At 31.9% G+C, this 19,805-nt stretch overlaps 1 pseudogene; it reads right to left on the reverse strand.

Annotated features, from left to right (window-relative positions):
* Positions 1–60: 60 nt before the first annotated feature.
* On the reverse strand, positions 61–18,536 carry LOC110734923 (annotated as a pseudogene).
* Between the last annotated feature and the right edge of the window lie 1,269 nt (positions 18,537–19,805).

Below are 19,805 nucleotides of genomic sequence, written 5' to 3' on the forward strand. Positions count from 1 at the left end.
TGGCTTATACTTTAGTATATATTAAGCTTCTTCATCAACAATAATTATAATAATTCTAAAGCATAAGTTAGACGATGACACTTGATTGCAAAATGTATTATTTTAGAAATTTTGAAACATTTGATTCTATGTACATAGAAGCATGAACAAGACAGCACTATAAAAAAATCAAAACTATGTAAACATCATTACAACATACGTAGTAGCTTAAAGATAAAAGTAGAAAAAATCACTCTGAAAGATTCAACAATAACCACTAAGATTATTAATGTAATAACTTAAATTTCTTCAGGAATGGAGCATATTTCTTAAAATCATCTCAATATCATTAGCAATGGCTATGTCATCCTTGGAAACACCTTGTAGTCCTATTCTTGATAATCCAGCACAATACAATTTATTCTTTCCTTTCCAGTGATTTAGGAAACGATTATTTGAGAATCCATTGTTTTTTAGTATAAAATCATAATCCAAAAAATAAAAAAGAAATTTCATTAATTGTCTATGTTATACTAATATATTACATTTATTGTTAACATAAACCCAAAAGAAAATAATGCATAAATAATATGATTAATCTCTATATGTGCGCATGTGTGTGTGTGTAATACTTAGATTGGATTATTATTTAAGTTACATAAACTTGAGGTAATGTACATACCTTAAGCTATTCACAAGCTGTGCTTTTGAATTCAGTTGAAATTATTATTGCATCAAAGCTTAATTCAACTTGATCTTCGAATATGACTTTGCTCTTGTTAATTATCTCAATTCCCGGTAAAACCTATAGAATTTGCAAATAAAAAAGACTAGTAAGAAATTGTATATAAAACACGAGTATCAAATGATAAGTTTAATGGGTTTTTTTTTCTATGGAGAGATTCATGGTACATAGTAATTGATCATAATATTGTTATTTAGGATTGTCCATTTTGTCCCCATACAATGAAACAACAAATTATTTAAGGATGAAATAAATTTTTTATAAATTGATTACTACTATATATTAAATAAAATTTAATAGACAAAGATATATTAACAAATAATAATTAAAAGTAATTTACCTTAATATCTCCATATTGTATTTTGGCTATAGTTCCTACCTCAATAACAGATTAACAGGGCTTCTTCCCTTTGTTGCCTTAAGTAAAAAGGGGCCTTCATTTGGACGATAAATTCCATACTTTGATAACTTCCCATATTTCAATTTGCTAGCATGAGTGATTAGAGCGTCCACTGTTGATAAACTAAAGTGCTTTAGCAAGTGCATCCCTAAAAAGATCATTTCTCTTGAAACCACATGAACCTATATGAACGAGCCATTAATAAAAATAATACATAAGTACACTTTATTATTGTTTGCTATATTTGCAAAATGATGAAAAATAATGTGATAAAAAACTAACCAGATTTCTAATAATAATTGAAGTGTTGGCTCCTGAATCACATAAGTCATAACTGATTTCCATCCTAGAATTACCACAACCAACGACTAAAACATCTTTGTCTTGAAACTCTCGACCAGACTTATATTCACTAGGATGCATTATATCTCCCTTAAATTCCGTCAAATCGGGGATATTAGGGATGTAACCCTTGCCATTCTCATAAATTATTTTTATGAGATTTTATGTATAAAAAACCGTGGGATACTAATATTTAAATTATTAAAAAAATAAATATTATCTTATGAAATTAATGGTATTATCTAAATACCCGATCAATAAGATGTTTTTTTCATAAAATAAATTTAAAACTTATAACGCAATAAAAAAAAACTTTACTATCTTTAAACATTTTATGTCTAAAAATTTGAAAAGATAGAGAATTTGTTAGAGATCAAGAGATCACAAGAAATATACAAAATTATATATAGATATGAGATTTTAATTTCAAGTGTAAAAAGCAACGAATAATGATTTAGAAATTAAATTATTTTAAAAATAAAAAATTATTATCTTTTCACATTAAAGATTTTATCCTAATATGTAATCAATGAAATATCATATTTACAATTTTTTTTTTGAAAGATATCATATTATTTTCATATAACTAACAACAATGAATAAAATACAAAACAACAATAAATTAAGTCGCATTATAAATTACATTAAAAAAATTATACTTTTGTAATTGGCAATATCATTTAAATTAAATTATTATTTGTTTTTTTTGTGTAAAATTATTAAATCATAAAATAAATCAAATAATTATATATATATATATATATATATATATATATATATATAAAAAAAAATTAAAGTATATCGGAAAATATCTTTTCTTGAGATATATGTATGAAAAATCATGCATCGCACGTTATTATTTCGACCAATTAAAAGTTAGATTTGTAATTTTTTTATAATTAAAAAATTCACTCGCCACATAAGCAAAAGTGACGAATGACATTTAAAAATTTTTCCACGTAGGTAAAAACGACGAATAATGATTTATTAAGATTTAAATTATTTTAAAACTAAAATTATCTTTTTAAAAAGATGATCTCTTGATATTAGGATTTAAATTAAAAAAAAAAACTATAAATTATACAATTATTTTATACAAACACTTTAAAATTAAATATTTGAAAAAGAAAAATATATGTTCATTTTGTTTTTAAGAAAACGTTCAATCAATTTTTTTTAAAAAAAAAAATATTTTAAAATAAATATAAGTTATTAATAATTAACTAATATTCTTCAATTTGTTTTAAAAAAAAATCAATATTCTTCAAAAAAAATAACGTTCAATCTTTAACTATATTCTTCAAAAAAAAGATATGAAAAAAAAAAAACAATAATGTTCAATTTTTATAGCAACCCATTTCATGATTAGATAAAGTTTTTTATAAGAGATTGATTTGCTACTCCACAAATATATAAGATATGATGATATTAAAGATTTGTATACATCCTCTCAAAAATATAATTTTGATTTTTTTTTCAATTGTAAGTAGACAATATATATACATACTATACAGAAACGTAAACATGTGAATATTATTTATCTACACTTTTTCATGGTGTGAATTTTTTTCAGGTCTAATTCGTTGATTAACAAAAAATATTGGAAATAATGTAAGTATATCAAGGTTTTCTGATGGTAAACAAAATAAATTGATTGTTATTCATTATTTTATAAGATGTATGTTTTGTTTTATTTTACCTAATCTAATTATGTTACTTATCGTATTAAATTTTGTTAAACAACTTAATTGTAATTTAATATTAATTATTTTTTATTTGAAGGGATTATGTCTATGAGCCAATTGAAAGAAATTTCTTCAAGCACTTATAAATCCAAAAGAGAAATGTGTGATTGGAAAAGTAAGAGCCTGTTCTCTTCAGCTTATTTTCAGTTCAATTTAGTTTAGTTCAGTTCAGTTCCTAATTTCCTTCTCTCATAAAATATTCAGTTCAGTTAAGCTTCAATCAGTTCAGTTTAGTTCACTTCAGCTCAATTTAGTAAATCAGAACAGGCCTTAGGTCAACTATAATGTTACAATAGTAGGGAAAAAATTAAAGATTGTAAAAGATGTCTCTGATAATTTTGATTTTTTGTGTATTATAATTTCCGGTAGAATATCTATATTATTATTGTAAAAATCATTGTAGTATAATATACATATAACTCTATTATTAAGACATATGATAATGAAATTTCATTGTAAAGATTTAATTTTATTCAATTAGATTAATTTTAGTAATGCAACACTCTTGGTAGTATATATATATTTCATTTAACTATTTAAAAATTTATAAAGTCATATCTTTTACTATTACTCACACCGTCTTTATTTTAACCTGTAGTTTTGGGTTTAGTTTATTAATTTTTCATTGTATAAAGTTGATACGGAGTAAAAGAATAAGGGTGGTCTAAGTCATTATTTGTGAAAGAAAAATAGTGATTCTATAACTATATATGTATAGTGGAACAACGTGTTTTCGTTATACAAACAAATCATAGGTTAAAAAAATACGAACAAGATTATGATTTTATTCTAATATCTATCATATTTATAATTTTCATATAACTAATATTAGTAAATTAAGGTCACATTATAAGTTGTATAAAAATAAAACAAATAATCCGTTTTCTAACAAGCAAAATAATAATAAAAAAATTATAGGGTTAAATTAAGAAAATAATCTTTTCATGAGATTTATGTATAAAAAAACTGTGCATCGCACGGGCTTCCATCCAATAAATAAATAAAAGAAGTAGAAAAAGGAGATAAAAGAAAATAAAAGAATAAGAAATCCCCAAAACATAAGACTCCCTGGTCCCCTCTCCTCTTCGATTCATTTTTGCTGCTCCCCTCTCATCATCATCATCGCATCATCTCCATCAAACGGCTTCTAATACTTCACCTTCAATCATGAACAAATCATTGCACTTATCTTGAATTAATTAATCTCAATCGTTGAAGCTCATTAATCCCGTACAGTTGGACCCGTGAAAATGGAGCTGCCGCGCGAACCCATAGGAGCGATCGCTATATACATTCTTCCTCAAATTGAACATATCGAACCAATTGTGACCGACCGCTTTGTAAAACTGAGCGCCCGCTCTAAATGAAATTTGAATTGGGGCTTTGTATGCTAAAATTAACGGGTTGCTGCTAATTGAAGTGGGCTGGTCTCTTTTGCAATTAGTGCTGCCGTGAGGAACTTCTGTTGGTGGCGAGCTGCTGGTTGCGGTGAGTGATGGTGGAGGTCGAGGGTGAGTAATGGTGGTGCGGTGGTTAGGAGCAGCGTGGGGTGCTGCTGAATGGTGATTTGGTGGTGCGCGGCTGCTTGCGGTGTTGGGTGGCTGTGAGTTGTGGTTGTTATTGTGGACGGTGGTTGGAGGAGGTTGGAGATGGTGGGTGACGGTGGTAATTAGGTTGGTGGCTGGTGTGAGTGAGGGTTGATAGGGAGTAATTTGTGGGCTGCTTATCGTGTGAATTTGGCTGTGGTGGTGATTGCAATTAGTGAGCTCACAAGGAGATGGAGCAAGGGAGTTGTGGATAAAGCAGGGGATGAGGGGAGTGTTGGGTGCTTAATTGAGATGTTTCGGACCCGAGACACCGAAAATGGCTTCAAATTCGGACATGTGCCTCAACCCGAACATATACCTACAAACAAAACCAAATACGAGAGTAGTATGACATATAAAAAAAAAACATAGTTAATTAAAATGAACTTAAAATAAATACGAAAATGAGACAAGTGCGAAATTATTAACTAAAATTACGAAAATAAACTAAAAAACTATTAAAATCTACCAAAATTACACGAAATTAATATTAAACAAAGAAAATAAGAAATTCAGGGAGCTTATTGGAAAACAAACCTAAAAATGAGCCTAGAAATACCCTTAAAAGTGACATAAAAGTCACTTATCAATCAACTTGATGACGATCACATTACTGATTACCTATTGATTGAACACATTTCAGTATTGATTGAGCACATTTGAGTAGTGATTGATTATAATCACGAATTTCTTAAGATAGAGGATTTCTACGAGAAGATTTTAAAGACGGCTCAAGATGTAGCGGTCTTTGATGGCACTCCCTTAATTAGAATGTGGAGGTTGTCACCTGATGTGAGAAGATGGAACGAGATGTAACGGTCTTCGACGACGCTCCCTGAGAATGTGGAGGTTGTCACCTGATTTGAGAAGATGACACGAGATGTAGCGGTCTCGACGGCGCTCCCTGAGAATGTGGAGGTTGTCACCTGATGTAACTGTCTTCGATAGCGCTCCCTGGGAATGTGGAGGTTGTCACCTGATTTGAGAAGATGGCACGAGATATAGCGGTCTTCGATAGCACACTCCCTGAGAATGTGGAGGTTGTAACCTAATTTGAGAAGATGGCACGAAATGTAACGGTCTTCGACGGCGCTCCCTAAGAATGTGGAGGTTGTCACTTGATTTGAGAAGATGGCACGAGATGTAGCGGTCTTCGACGACGCTCCTTGAGAATGTGAATGTTGTCAAACAAAACAACTTTGATTCGACAAGATGTCACCCTGAGGCGTGTACCCGACAGTGCAAGAAACGCATTTCTTTCCCTTAACTCCTTTAGAACTGACGTTTTCCGCAGCTATTGTCATTAAAAAGAATGATTTAGGATCGCAGAACATTCGGAATCATTCTCCGTCCCTATCGATCTATTTTGACTAGCGTTTTCGAAACTTACGTTTCTCCAAACTTAGTCAAAGTGGGGGCTTTTGTAGACACCTGATTGTGTCTCCCCAAAAACCAAACCCAGTGATGAGTACCTTTCACGTCTTTGATTATCGAGTTAGGTGAAGAGTTGAAGAGTCTCGTGAATTTTCCTTAGCTTTGACCATATTCCTAACCTTTCCTTAAATATTTTAAACCCAAAATCATTTATTTCGTATCTCTCAAACTCATTTATTTCGTGTCCAACTCATGAAAACGTCCAAACCAGTATATATATTGGTCCATGATACTGGTCCAACTATTGTTTAGTTGGATGGGGCTTGAAAAGATATTTCCAACGATATATTATAAGCACATATCCGACTTATAACGAGTAAGTTATGGCCAAAATACTAAGCTGAGCCCGAACCAAGTCTTACCTACGGCCCAATGATCATGTGGAGGGTCCAATTACCTTAATCCCATTCCTAAACCAATTAGGATTTATTATGAGCTTCTAGAATCCACTAGAAAGTTTTTTTAATCCTAAATCCGTTAGGATTTATTATGAGCTTCTAAAATCCTCTAGAAGATTCTAATTTATCCTGTTTTCGAAAGATAAAGATTTAAGAATTTTATATTGAATAAAACATCTCTTTTTTGATGATCCTAATCTTGGTCAAAATAGAATATGTACGAATATTTGGTTAACCCAATCCGATTGGGAATCAAACTCTGTACGAATTCTTATCTTTTCAAAACCATCGCAGAACGATAGAACCATCGCGTCGCGATGAACCTGTCGCTGCGATGAGACTTGTTTTTGTCCGATTTGAATTGTGATTCTTTTTTTTTATCCTTCAACCCTCTTTTTTATCCTTATAATTAGAGGTCATATCACCCCATTTTCAATCACCAACAATCGTCATCAATACCTTTTCTAATATCCTCTATCTCTCTTGATTCTTCATATTCTTAGCTTAGCCTAAACACATCCTTGATACACTCCCCAATCAGTCACAATACCTCCTTTGCGAGATTTGAATACTCCTTGCCCTTCTCGACATTGCCTTCGACCTCGACGGGAAAGGTTGATAGTTCTGAAGGTTTGGTCCAAATCTATATTTCAATTATTATTTTGATTTATTTACTTTGTTGATTTAACATTTCTTGAAGTTACTAACGTGTTTATTGTATTAATAACAAGAAGGGAGGAATATCAACGTAAGTAATTCAATTACTTAATCCTTAAGTTTGGAGTAGAATCATGCTTAGAATATTATTATAATTCCTAGTATCATGTTAGGATGTTTTTATGATTCCTAGTATCTTATTTAGGATACTTTTTATGATTTCTAGTATCATTAGGTTAATGCTTTGATTATGATTTTTAGTGACATGCTAGGATTTGTTATTAATCCGTTTAGTATCATGCCTAGGATCTTACTAATCGTGTTTTGATGATTTTGATTATGATGATGATTGTTGTGTCAATTAATAATACATTGCTTGGTTATTCATGATTGATTGTTATTGCTTGATCACGCCCCTTTTTGCAGGTTTAAAGGGAATTTGTACTTTAAATCACGCCTAATAAGATGATTAATAATTTGATTTAGGCTAATATGATTTTAATTCAAGTGGTCACCAATATTAGATTTGATTGTGCATTAATAATCAACCAACGTAGATTAAACAGGTTTAGGGCTAACTTGATGTATGTATGTTGATCGGAAAGCGCACATGAATATCATAAGAATTAAGTAGAGGTCGATTTAGGGCGGGTTCAATCTCTTTTAGGTTGAATTCGTACCATCATCCCCGAATATCCAGTCATGGTTTTGGACCACTATTAAGTTAGCGATCTCCCTGATCGTGAATGAGGTGTAACCTTCGCACCTATGAATGGTTTACAAGTTCCTAAAACTTGTTGGCGACTCTTCTATCACTAGCTTCCTTCCCTTGGAGCGCCGCCATGCCTAAAAGCATGAATATAGTGGGGCTCAAAAGGTTGAGATTGAAAAAAACCCTACACTAGCCATTTTCTTTGGCTTCATCAAACAATGCAGATTCAACCGTGTCAAGTATCGCGGCCTAATATTAAAGTTGAAAACATAATCATCAATGTAATCTATGAAATCATTCTTACTCATATATTTCTTGGCTTGTGGTGCATGGGGCTTATGGGGTAATGAGCAAATTTTTTTTTGCTAGATGAAGATGGCATCGATCATATGCGAGTTTCTTCCAAAGAGAACCACAACAATCTTCCTTTTCAAGAACAATGTAGGGAATAGATTTTTTGGTTAAGCATGTAGCAATGCCTAGTCCCGAAGGACCTGCCCCTCCTATTAGAAAAAAATGTTTCCTCCATGTGTGAGTGTTTTCTTTTTAATTATTAATTGATTTGTTTAACAAAAGTAGTTACATATTATCCATAGGGAGGAATATAATTGTACTTTTGGGGTGAGTGTTATTGTGAGGGGAATTTGAGACTAAATAGTGTGTTTAGGATTACCCCTCCAGAGTATTTAATGTATATATAGAGAGTTGGTTGTAAGATTTTCCAAAACATATTGATAACCTTCATATGAAATATTACAATTAATACGATGATTTTGTACTCTTTTAAGAAAACACATTGGCATGTGGTGTTAAGAAAACTGGATTTATCGAGTAATTTTGACATTCTATGATTTACAGAATATAACTTACTAGGACATGCTAAAAAGTAATAAAGCGAAAAAAAGAATTCTTATATTTAATAAACTATATGACAATTTGTAAACTTGGTACAATAATTATTTTTGTGATTCTTTAGGTTCATTTTAAAGGGAGCATGTTGACGTGTGTTCTTACTAATATTTGTCAAATTGACATCCTACAATCTACAACATATAATTTGCTATGAGGTGCAAGCAAAAAAATAAACTGGAACTATTTCTAAATATATTATGAACACAATATAGTAAAATTGTATCTGCATTGATTCCATTTTTCCATAACAGTTTTATAAAGTCTCTAAATAACTTATACAAACTTAGCACTAAAAATTCTCAAATTCTTTTAGTTGTATCGTAATGCTAGGTCATAAATCTGAAATGAAATAAACTGCATGAAATTAGTATTTAATTAATATTATTTTTTACGTTAAATAAATAGTATTGAAAATAAAAAGGTGTATAGGTAGAAAGACACTATATTCTCCTAGCAATCATCTATGTTTCCTCAAATAAATTTCATCCACACAAATATTATAAATAGAGGAACTTATCCATGATTATAAGGTGCCTAATTAATTATCAAATGTCATGTATGTGTTGGATTTTCTATAGCCAAATCATTAATGGATTAGCTGATTAAATATCTTACATACATAAACTTTACTTTAAGTATAATACGTAATAATATATTAAAACTCATGAATGTGCATTAAATTTTAAATTGCTTACTTGAAATTGGAATGAAAGTTCCTTGAATAATATGAAGAAGTGTCGATATGAATACATTTTGGAAAATCGTTTTCCTTAGAAATCTCTCCCATAGATAGACCATGAGTTTGTTCTCGTTTGAATGCGAGGTCCGTTATATTTAACATACTTGTAATTTGATTGATGCAGCGGTACATCCATGTTTGTGTGTTAAAGAAGGTCAGATATTGATAAATCAAAGTTTTTCAAAAGTGTCTCATTGTTTGTCTTGTCCTACTTAGAAGGATAATGGGTTGGCTTACTGCGATATAGCACATAATGTTGCACCATAAATAGAATATCAAAGAAGATAGACACCTGCATGATAATTTGACATTAGAAAACCACTTTAATCTAAGAGCGGTAAGTTAATAAATAGAAGGCATGAAAGCAAATGGATCTAAAAAAAAAAGAGTGTCTTCCCTATATTTCCATAAAAATTGACCCAAGAACCTACAAACAAAAACAATGATTCAGATGTATATTGACAACTTTACAAAATAAATTTAGATTTGCAATATATTCCTATAAAAGGAATGCACCCTGATCAATAGACTGAGTAGTCATTTGTCCAGAGTTTGTCACCCCACCAAGAAAATCAAGTAAAATATTTTAAATCCTTCAGTATTGTACTTTTCCTATATAAGTTCATAAATACCTAAATTTCAAAAACATAAATCATTGAGTACCCTTTCAAATAAGATAAACAAACATAAGAATTATATAAATTAATGTCATATCAAATAAATTACACAAAGACTTTATCTAACACTAATTTTACCAATTTGCAAGTGCTATTGTTGTTCCGTTATAAATGTAGAAATACTCTTTTCAACTCGTTATTGAATTGCCATCACAATGGTTAAAAGTGCACCTCTAAAAAGACATTAAAATAAAGTGTAGTAGTGAAGAAAATAATCATGTGGGTCGTCCGTATCAATGTTAAACAATAACATGTCTGACAACACTATATGGTTGGAGGTTAATATTATCACGTTATTTCACTATGTGGAAAAGTTAGTAACTCAAATTTTTGATGCAACATATGCATGAATGGTTACAATATATAATAGAGTAGATTATTTAAATTTGGTTGTAGCAAATTTTTTAAAAGGATAGCTTAAACGTAACTAGCTACCTTTCTCTACTACCAAGACACAAGCATATTAATACCTGTATTACCTTTAATTCTTTTCTAACACATGCTAGTGTGATTGGACATCTTGTTATTCTCATACTTTTAGCATCACAATTTAAATAAAGGGCAATAACAATCCATGAAGTTGAACATCAAGAAATAAGCAATGGAAATACAAGACAATTTTAAGAAGCCAACACCAACCTGGGGAATATATTTATTGATAGTCATGATAATTTGAATAGTGCTGCAATATTATATAAAAAAAAAGTTAATCATGATTTGAATAAATTAGAGAAATTGTATAAAGTTATTGTTAAAAAAATGCTTTTAGTATTTAGCCCATGAAACGAACGAATATGGTATACATGTATAATGTGTTTAAAGTAATTAACATTGCTGCCTATTATAGAGTTCAATGAAAATTTCCAAATCATTCAACAGTGAAGTGGCAATGTAAACAATTCAAATCTACACCTAAATTTCTAGTCTCCTAGCATTTTAGTAAATGCAAATTTAAATAAGAAAATAAGTACTTTAACAACCCATGCTTAACTGAATCAAGAGTTTCACTTTTCTCTCTTCTTTCTCCTTCCATGGTAATTGAGTTTGTCTGGTTCCATATCTTTACCAACCTTGATTTTCATGGTGCGTAAGAAGAGACAAAGAACTCTTCCCAAATAAAACTACTTAAAATCAAATCCATGAACCATTTGATGCAATTTTGCAGAACTTGAGACACTCTAGGTCTACTTTCAATCCAACCTCGATTGAGGAAGTGGATGAACTAGTTACCCTAACTCCAGCTATTGTTTATCATTTGCATAGAAAGATTCCTTGAGGTGAAGTGGAGACTATTTCCAGCTTCCATGAAGTTAACTTTGGATGGATTCCTCAAAAGTCCAATGAAATAGTAACTAAGGTTTCCCTGATTATAGTTCCAATGGACCCTATTCCTGTTTTGAACTATGCTCCAAATTTTGATGCCCCAACTGATCCTAATGATAATGCTGGTGCTTGGTCTGGATATTCAAAGGGAAATTAATTGCTAAAGGTTCTTCCATGTGTTCTATTTCTCCAACAGTTTAGAATGGGAAAGCGGTGGCTCTATTGCAAACTTCTAAGCTTAAGGCAGGTATTGCAAAATGGTGTAATGCAATAGTTTTCTATGTTGTGGTTTATTATCCAACCATTGTTTTGGTGCATATATTTATAGGCCAATAATGAAGAACTTGATATTTTTTGGCATGACAATGTGTATTTGATAATAAATTTGCACTATATTGAGGATGTTAATTACCACTATTATGTGTTTTGATCCTTATATTTTATATGGTAAACTTGAAACTGTTAAACTATGGTCTGAGAAGTTTAATTTCCACTCTAAATTTTAAGAATTGTTTCTTTACGAGTCAAATTTCCTAACCTGCCTCTTAATTGCAAGGGAACTAACACTCTCAGCAAGATATGAAGCCTTTTGGGAGTCCCTATTTGTGTCAGCGAGTGTACCTTAAGGTAGCTAAGGTTCTCATTTGCAAGGCTCTTAATTGAAATTGATGTGACTTAAGGCTTTGCCTAGCAGTGTCAGTGTTTGAAGTCCAACTGGTGATCGAGCTGGTTGAACTTAAGGTTGTTTTTGAGACCCCTCCTCTAAGTACTAAGTGAAATAAGGTTGGGCATGACTGTTCAGTTCCTACTAAGAAAACTCAAGACTGGCCTAAAAAGCATGTAGTAAGATGGACTTGAGAAGCAATAACAAATTTGGAAGCCTAAATAGAATATTGTTACTTCTGTTCTTGCTGTTACTTTTGTTAGAACTAATCCTAATGTTCATGGTTCTTGTAACACCCCGACCCCAAACAATTTAGGGAGGGGCCTATGGTCACGAAATAGGCACCAAGGGCCAATAACTGTCCTCACAAACCAGCACATTTTGTCCTCACTCATTCATACCCCCGGAAAATTTCCCAGGAGGTCACCCATCCTAAGACTACTCTCAGCCAAGCAGACTTAACTGAGAAGTATCTTAGCATATGAGCTCCCTAAAAGGAAGATGCATCTTGTTGGTATGAGTAGTATATTAAATCCCTATAAAGCAATCATGAGGGGTATTACAGTTCTATTGTCATTACCTTAACTTCGACTACTTGTATGTGGGCAGGAAAACTAAGGGACAAGGAACCAAGAAAACTACTTTAGGTATTGCAAATTTAGACTCTTACATGGTCCAGCTTGAAAATTAGGTAGAGGTGGATGGTGATCCTAGTGAGGGTGCAAATGACTTGAACCCTATCGAGGGTGAGGGTAATTCCCCCCTAATGTCATGATTATTCTCATTTAGAACATTAGGGGTCTTAATGACCCTAATAAAGTGGTTATGTGAAGAAGCTACTTCTTGAACACCATGTTCATGTTACTTTGAGACAAAGGTTCATAAACATTTATCCATTCAGAAGAAAATTTGGGAAATCTTGGTCTAGGTTTTGCGATTATGATCACTCTCATAAAGGTAGACTTTGGATTAGGTGGCAAGGTGATAAGGTGATTTGGATGTTCAGAGTTCACATGAACATTTTTAGTTCACTCTATGATTAGTAGTAAAGACTTTCAGCATCAAGTTGCTTGTACTTTTGTTTATGGTTTATTGTATTCAAGATAGGGTACCAATCTTGAAAGATATAAGCAGGGGATTACTAGTATTCCTTGGCTCCTTGTAGGGGATTAAAATTCTATACTACGTGCTGATGATAGATATAATGGAAGCACTTTACCTGACTATGAAGTGAGGCATTTTAAGGAGTTTGTTGAGAAGATGGATTTAATTGAGATTAAGAGTAAAGGCTCCTTTTACTTTTTGCCAAATATTAGGCATGTTGTTGACAAAATCACTACTAGGATGCAATAGTACAATCATGTTGAGGCTATGACTTACCTCCCTCTCTTTCTAATCATAATCTCTTATTTTAAGGTTCACTTTAATCACTCGGATAAAGACATTCCTTTTGAATTTCTTAATTACCTTGCTGAGCATGCTGATTTTTGTAATATTGTTGAGAAAAGCTCGAACTAGAATGGAGTTGGTTCTCCTATGCATAGTGTTTAATAAATACTCAAGTATGTCAAGCAAGGGCTAAAGAGTCTAAATATTAAGCACTTTGCTAAAGTTGTTGAGAATTTAAATTAGGAATAGAGTTCTTTGGCTTAGATTTAGAATAAGCTTGATGATGATCATTTTAGTGCTTCTTTGCATTCTCAAGAAGCTGAGGCTATGTAGAGGGTTAGTTGCTGGATGAACATTCAAGAAAGAATTTATAAGCAAAAGCTTAGAGTTTGATAGATTAAGCTTGGAGATTCCAACTCTCACTATTTCTTCGCTGTTATAAAGCACGGAGCAGGAACATGATAGACTCTATCTATACTGAAACTTATACTCTTTTTTAAGGATCCTAATCTTATTTTATATGAGATTGTGAACTTTAATAATTAATAAGTTACTGGGCTCTAGAGCTAATTCTCTTCCTATTGTTGATCTGTTGACTATGAGAGCAGGAAGTAGCTTGATGTGGATGCCATTGATGTGCTTTTTGCTAAGGTTACTATTGCTAAAATTTATAAAGCTTTGCATGGAATTGGTGATGACAAGGTACCTAGCCTGTATATGATGGCTTTAATGCTATCTATTTTTAAGAAATCTTGGCACAATACTAAATATGATATTTATATTATTGTCCTGGATTTCTTTAAGCATGGTAAGTTTATCAAGTAATGGAATTGTACCACTGTTAGTCTAATTCCCAATGTGCAAAACCCTTCTTATGTTAAGGAGTATAAGCATATTGTTTGTTGTTCTATGGTGTATAAATTGATCAATAAAGTTATTATAGGTAAGCTTGCAAAGGTGGTGGGTAATATCATTAATGTTATTCCAGGCAAGCACATCGATGTTAACATCTTACTTTCCACTAAGCTCATAAAGGGCTATACTCATAGGTTCATAACTCTTATTTTCCAATATGCACGGAGTATTTATCTATATGCTTGCAGGAAATAACCACTAATCCTGATTTTAAATTTCATCCTAGATGTGAAAACTAAGTATTACTCACTTGATGTCTGTAGATGACTTGCTGCTTTTTGCCAAAGCTAATTTATTCTCTATTATGCTTCTTTTTAAATCCTTTTAAAAAATTTCACATGATTTTGGCCTTGCTAAAAATCTCAATAAGAGTGAGGTGCACTTTGGTGGTATTTTTGATGTGAGACTGATAAAGATAAGTTGCAAATGATTTTAGGGGTTGGCAGAGGTAATCCTCCTTTTAGATATGTTGTAGTACACCTCTTCTCTAAGCAACTTATAGTTGTTCAATGTAGACCTCTAGTAGAGAATTATTGCTACAATTGAATGATGGACTTCTAGAAATCTTTCCTATGTTTGCAGATTGCAATAGATCAAGAGTGTTTTCTTTAATTTGGAATTTAAATTTATTGGGCTCAAATCTTCATTTTGCCCAAATTGATTTTGAAAGAAGTTAAAGCCATATTCATAATCTTTCTTTGGACAGGTAAGGTTCAGGGAAGCTCTTGTTTCTTTGAAGCGGATGTCTCTCCCTAAAGTGTGTGAGAGTTGGAAAATTACCTCTTTAGGAGACTGGAATAAGGTTGTTGTCAGCAAAATTTTGTGGGATCTGACTCATAAGACAGATAACATGTGGATCAAATTGTTGCATATGTTCTACTTTAGTAAAAAGTAATTATAGTATGCAAAATATCCCTGAAAAGTGCTTGTGGGTTTTGAAGAAAATCTTGAAATGTAGAGTTATCATTGATGATATTGGTGGTTGGTAACTGTTATTCAAAATGTCAAATTGAGTATTACTAAACTCTATGATAAGATTGGACCTTCGGGTCCTTATATGGAATTGGAAAAGGATTATTTGTAATAATAAGGCTACTCCAAATAGCCTTTTTATTACATGGCTTGATCTCATGAACAAATTAGTCACAAAGGATCAATGGTCCTTGTGATTCGATTTGCTTCTATTGTCTAACTGATAATGAGAGTGTCTCTCATCTCTTTTATTCGATCTTGCTTAAAAAAGAGTGTCAAGGGAAAATCATATTGTGATATGAAAGATTGTTTGTCCATGGTCTGCTGGTAATATACATTATATAACATGAAATAAAATTAATTTTGGTCATATTTAGTTTTTCATACTAGTCTATATCATCCTCAATGTGGTACATAAAATATGACCTAATTAAAAGTGAAGCTTTTTTTTATAGAAACTGAAATAGTCTCAAATAGCAAACTCATCCTTACAAGAAGGTCAAACGTCCAATAACTAACCTAAAATAAGTAAAAAGAAAGGTCCTGGGGGGGGGGGGAAGCATTGTTTATTAAGAAGCAAATGAACCTTTCACAAGTTCTTGTGTATGTTAAGCCCATGAGGAGTTGTTCTACAAGATAATCATAGTTTATTAACGGGTGCACCCTCCAAGACATTGTTGGTAAGCTTTTTTAAACAAACATATTGATGAAAAGATGAAACCTAGAATTGGCGGTTTTAATTTAATTAAGTGAATATAAAGGAAAATTAAAGATGAATTGTAAGTATTGGAGAGAATAGTCTATCATACAAAAAAGCTATGTAAAACAAAAATAAACTTCTTATAATCCCTTTTTTTTTTGTAACCTCCTCTATTTGCATAAACTTCCTTATTCCTCTCCTTCTAAATTATTTTTTCCTTTAATGATTAGTTTATTTGGCTAGCCTATCATATGTTAACATATTTATTGTGCAATTTCAAATCTACCCTTCATTACGGATAAGCTTGTGAACTAACATATTGACAAACTTTGGTACATATATTTGGTAGATTTCATCAAGTACAATGTCGATAAGACACAACCCTAGAAAAGGGAACAAAATCTTGGTTAGAGTTAGAAGGTTTCTCTCGAAAATGATAACTTATAATCTTAGGTTATGAAAACCTACTTTAGATCTTCAAACTAAAACATTTATTAATGATGAGAAACATTGTAAAACATTGGGACTTTAATCGTTGCAGTATGCCGATTCCCATTATAATATAATAATCTATTTCCGAAAGTTAGAAATTGGCCGAATGTAGAGTAAATGGTGGTCGCTGGTCGGGAAAATAGAGGAGCAGATATATATGTCAATTAGCAATAGAGAATGGGTTTTGAGTGAGGAGGGAAAATGTTTGAGATAAAAAAAATAAGTGGATTGTTATTTTGGTGTTTAGAGACCCACAAGAACAGGTGATAAGAATTAATTCCAAGATCCTCTGAAATCGGGGGGGAAGCTCTAAGCCTACTCAAACCAAGAGCTATCACTCATTCTCAAATAAAATAAGTTATGTTTCTTTCAATCTTTTCAAATGTATGCTAGCCAGTTAGTTACATGTATCTAACAAAACATCTTTCCACCTATTACACCTTATTATTATTATAAAAATATATTGTCAATTTTATTTTTTTAACAAAAAAAAGAAAAAGAAATACTAAATATCTTCTCAATTTTATCTTTTTTTACACAAATGAAACTTTTAAAATCTGATTGAACATTTTAAATGCTCGGACAAAGTCCTTGTGTCACCAATTTTTATAGTTACCATATGACACTCATATTCGTACCCATAAACGACTCTTCTTCCCGAGTCCATGTAACATAATTGACAAAAACATTCAAAAACTTTAAATGCTAATCTTGATTGTTAAAATGAAAAATGCATAATTGTAAAGATTTGGTTGCCAAGTGTTTAAGAGACTTTTCTCTTTCACAAAGCCGATTTACTAAAGCGAAAACAAACTTCTCAATTCTTAAGAGAAACACGTACTCATTAAGAAGCGATAAACCCTTCTATTTCTAGTTATTTCTTCTATCCCTGGCCCTTGCATAAACTTTACCTAGTCAAATCAAAAAATCCAAACAAAAGGATTTCAACATCAATAACACATCAAGGAAACACCCTAAAAAGAGAATATGGAAGGTGAAATATTTTTGGAGACATAACATACCAAGAAAAGGAAAATTTATAATTAAGAACCTTAAGTTATCTATAATAGGTCGTAAAAATCAATTAAGACAAAAATTATTGTCAACCAATTTATAAAAGAACAAACAATAACAAAAAGTCCATCCTAAGTCTCTATCAATCTTTGCAAGACACATTCTTTCACAATAAATAAGTTTGTCGGCCAATTAGCGAAGGCACAAGTCACTAGTAGAAAAAATGAATTCCGCAGCGCACTTTTCCCACCGGTTCTTGAAAATCGGTGGGAAAAGATATGGGTGGGATTGGGGAAAATACTTTTCCCACCGGTTCCTGTTTAACCGTTGCCAAATCATATATTTCGCACCGGTTCAAACCGGTGGCAATTACTGAATTAAAATAAAATAATAAAAAAAAAAGCGGTGGTAGGGATTTCGCACCGGTTTCAGACCAAACCGGTGGGGAATGTGTTTTTCGAACCGGTTCAAACCGGTGGCAAATTTTAAAAAAAAAACCCGGTATTTTCCTTCTTCTTTCTTTCTTTCTTTCGTGTTTTCCCTGTTCTATTCTAATTTTCCCTCTCCTTTTCCCTGTTCTATTCTTTCTTTCTTTCGTCTTTGCCCTAGCTTTCTCACTCCATTGAAGCAGCACCTTTGCCTTCTCACTCCATTGAAGCATGCAACACCTTCGCCTTCGCACTCATTTGAAGCAGCATCTCCGCCTCCATTGAAGTCGAATCTGAGCTTTCTCGCCTCCATTGAAGCCGAATTTGAGTTTTCTCACCTCCATTGAAGCAGCGTCGAGGTAATGTTTGTTCTTAATCCATATGAATCCTTCGCATTCTAGGGTTATTCGTTGATTTATTTTCAATTTCATATTTGAATTCTTCGTTTATACAATTGACGTTTGATTTTCGTTTTTTTTTTTTTGTAATTTTACTATTATTATTATTATTATTATTAATATTATTATTATTATTATTATTATTATTATTATTATTATTATTATTATTATTATATGTGATGGTGGTTGTTGATGGTGGCTGATGTTGGTGGCTGTTGAGGTGGCTGTTGATGGTGGTAGGGATTGAATTGAAGCAGGGGTGTAGAGGGTGTGTGGCTGTGTGGGCCTGTTTTTTGTTGTGGTCTGGGTTTGCATGGCTGTGTGGGTCTGGGATTGAATTGAAGCACTTACTACATTATGAAAGTCAAACATGTAGGACGGGAAGTCGAACATTATGGGTTTCAGTGTATTTTGGTTTAATGAAAGTGGATTATCTTTCCATTCATTTCAAAACATTCAAGATCCCTTCCCAAACCAAACTTGAATCTTTCAATTCATTTGGGTCTCACGCTCAATTACTTCAATTATTTATGGCAAATTTCCATATCTTTTTTTTAATGTAATGAACCTATCCTCCCTTCTCTGTTAATTTGAGAGAAAAAGAAACCGATCATTAATCAAGACTTGAAGTTCATCAAATTATGAACCATAAGTGAAGGTGATTAACACTATCTTTGTGGACATGTTTCATTTATTGCTTAGATAGTTCCTTGTATAATTCTACTGTTACTGTTTTGGATTATTGATTTTGGGTTGATGTGTTTTATAGGGTTGGAGTAGTGTCTGTCTCTTTTGTTTGTTTCTTATGGACTATAAACTTAACCTTTCTTTCTTCCACAGTAACAAGCCTTCTTTAGCCCACTTTAAAGCATGTGGCTAATGGATCGAAAGTACTTAAGAGAACTCTATGACAAAAATTGTTTTTGAAATTTTCTATAAATTATGTACCTATATACCTAGGGCTTTGTCAACTTTATACTTTTATTTAGCATATTCTCTCTTCTTTCCTTTCTATCTCAAGAAGGGCAATGCATTTTCTTTGCTTTTGTTTTTGTTTTATTATTCTATTTTGGTTCTTTGAAGATTCAATAGAAGCCATGGTTTGATGTGTAGATATCAAAATATAGAAACATCAAGTACGTGCTTGCATTGGCTAGCTTAGTAAGGAGTTGTGTTCTAGATTA

This window comes from Chenopodium quinoa, unplaced genomic scaffold, assembly GCF_001683475.1.
Source record: "Chenopodium quinoa cultivar QQ74 unplaced genomic scaffold, ASM168347v1, whole genome shotgun sequence".
Classification (NCBI taxonomy): Eukaryota; Viridiplantae; Streptophyta; class Magnoliopsida; order Caryophyllales; family Amaranthaceae; genus Chenopodium; species Chenopodium quinoa.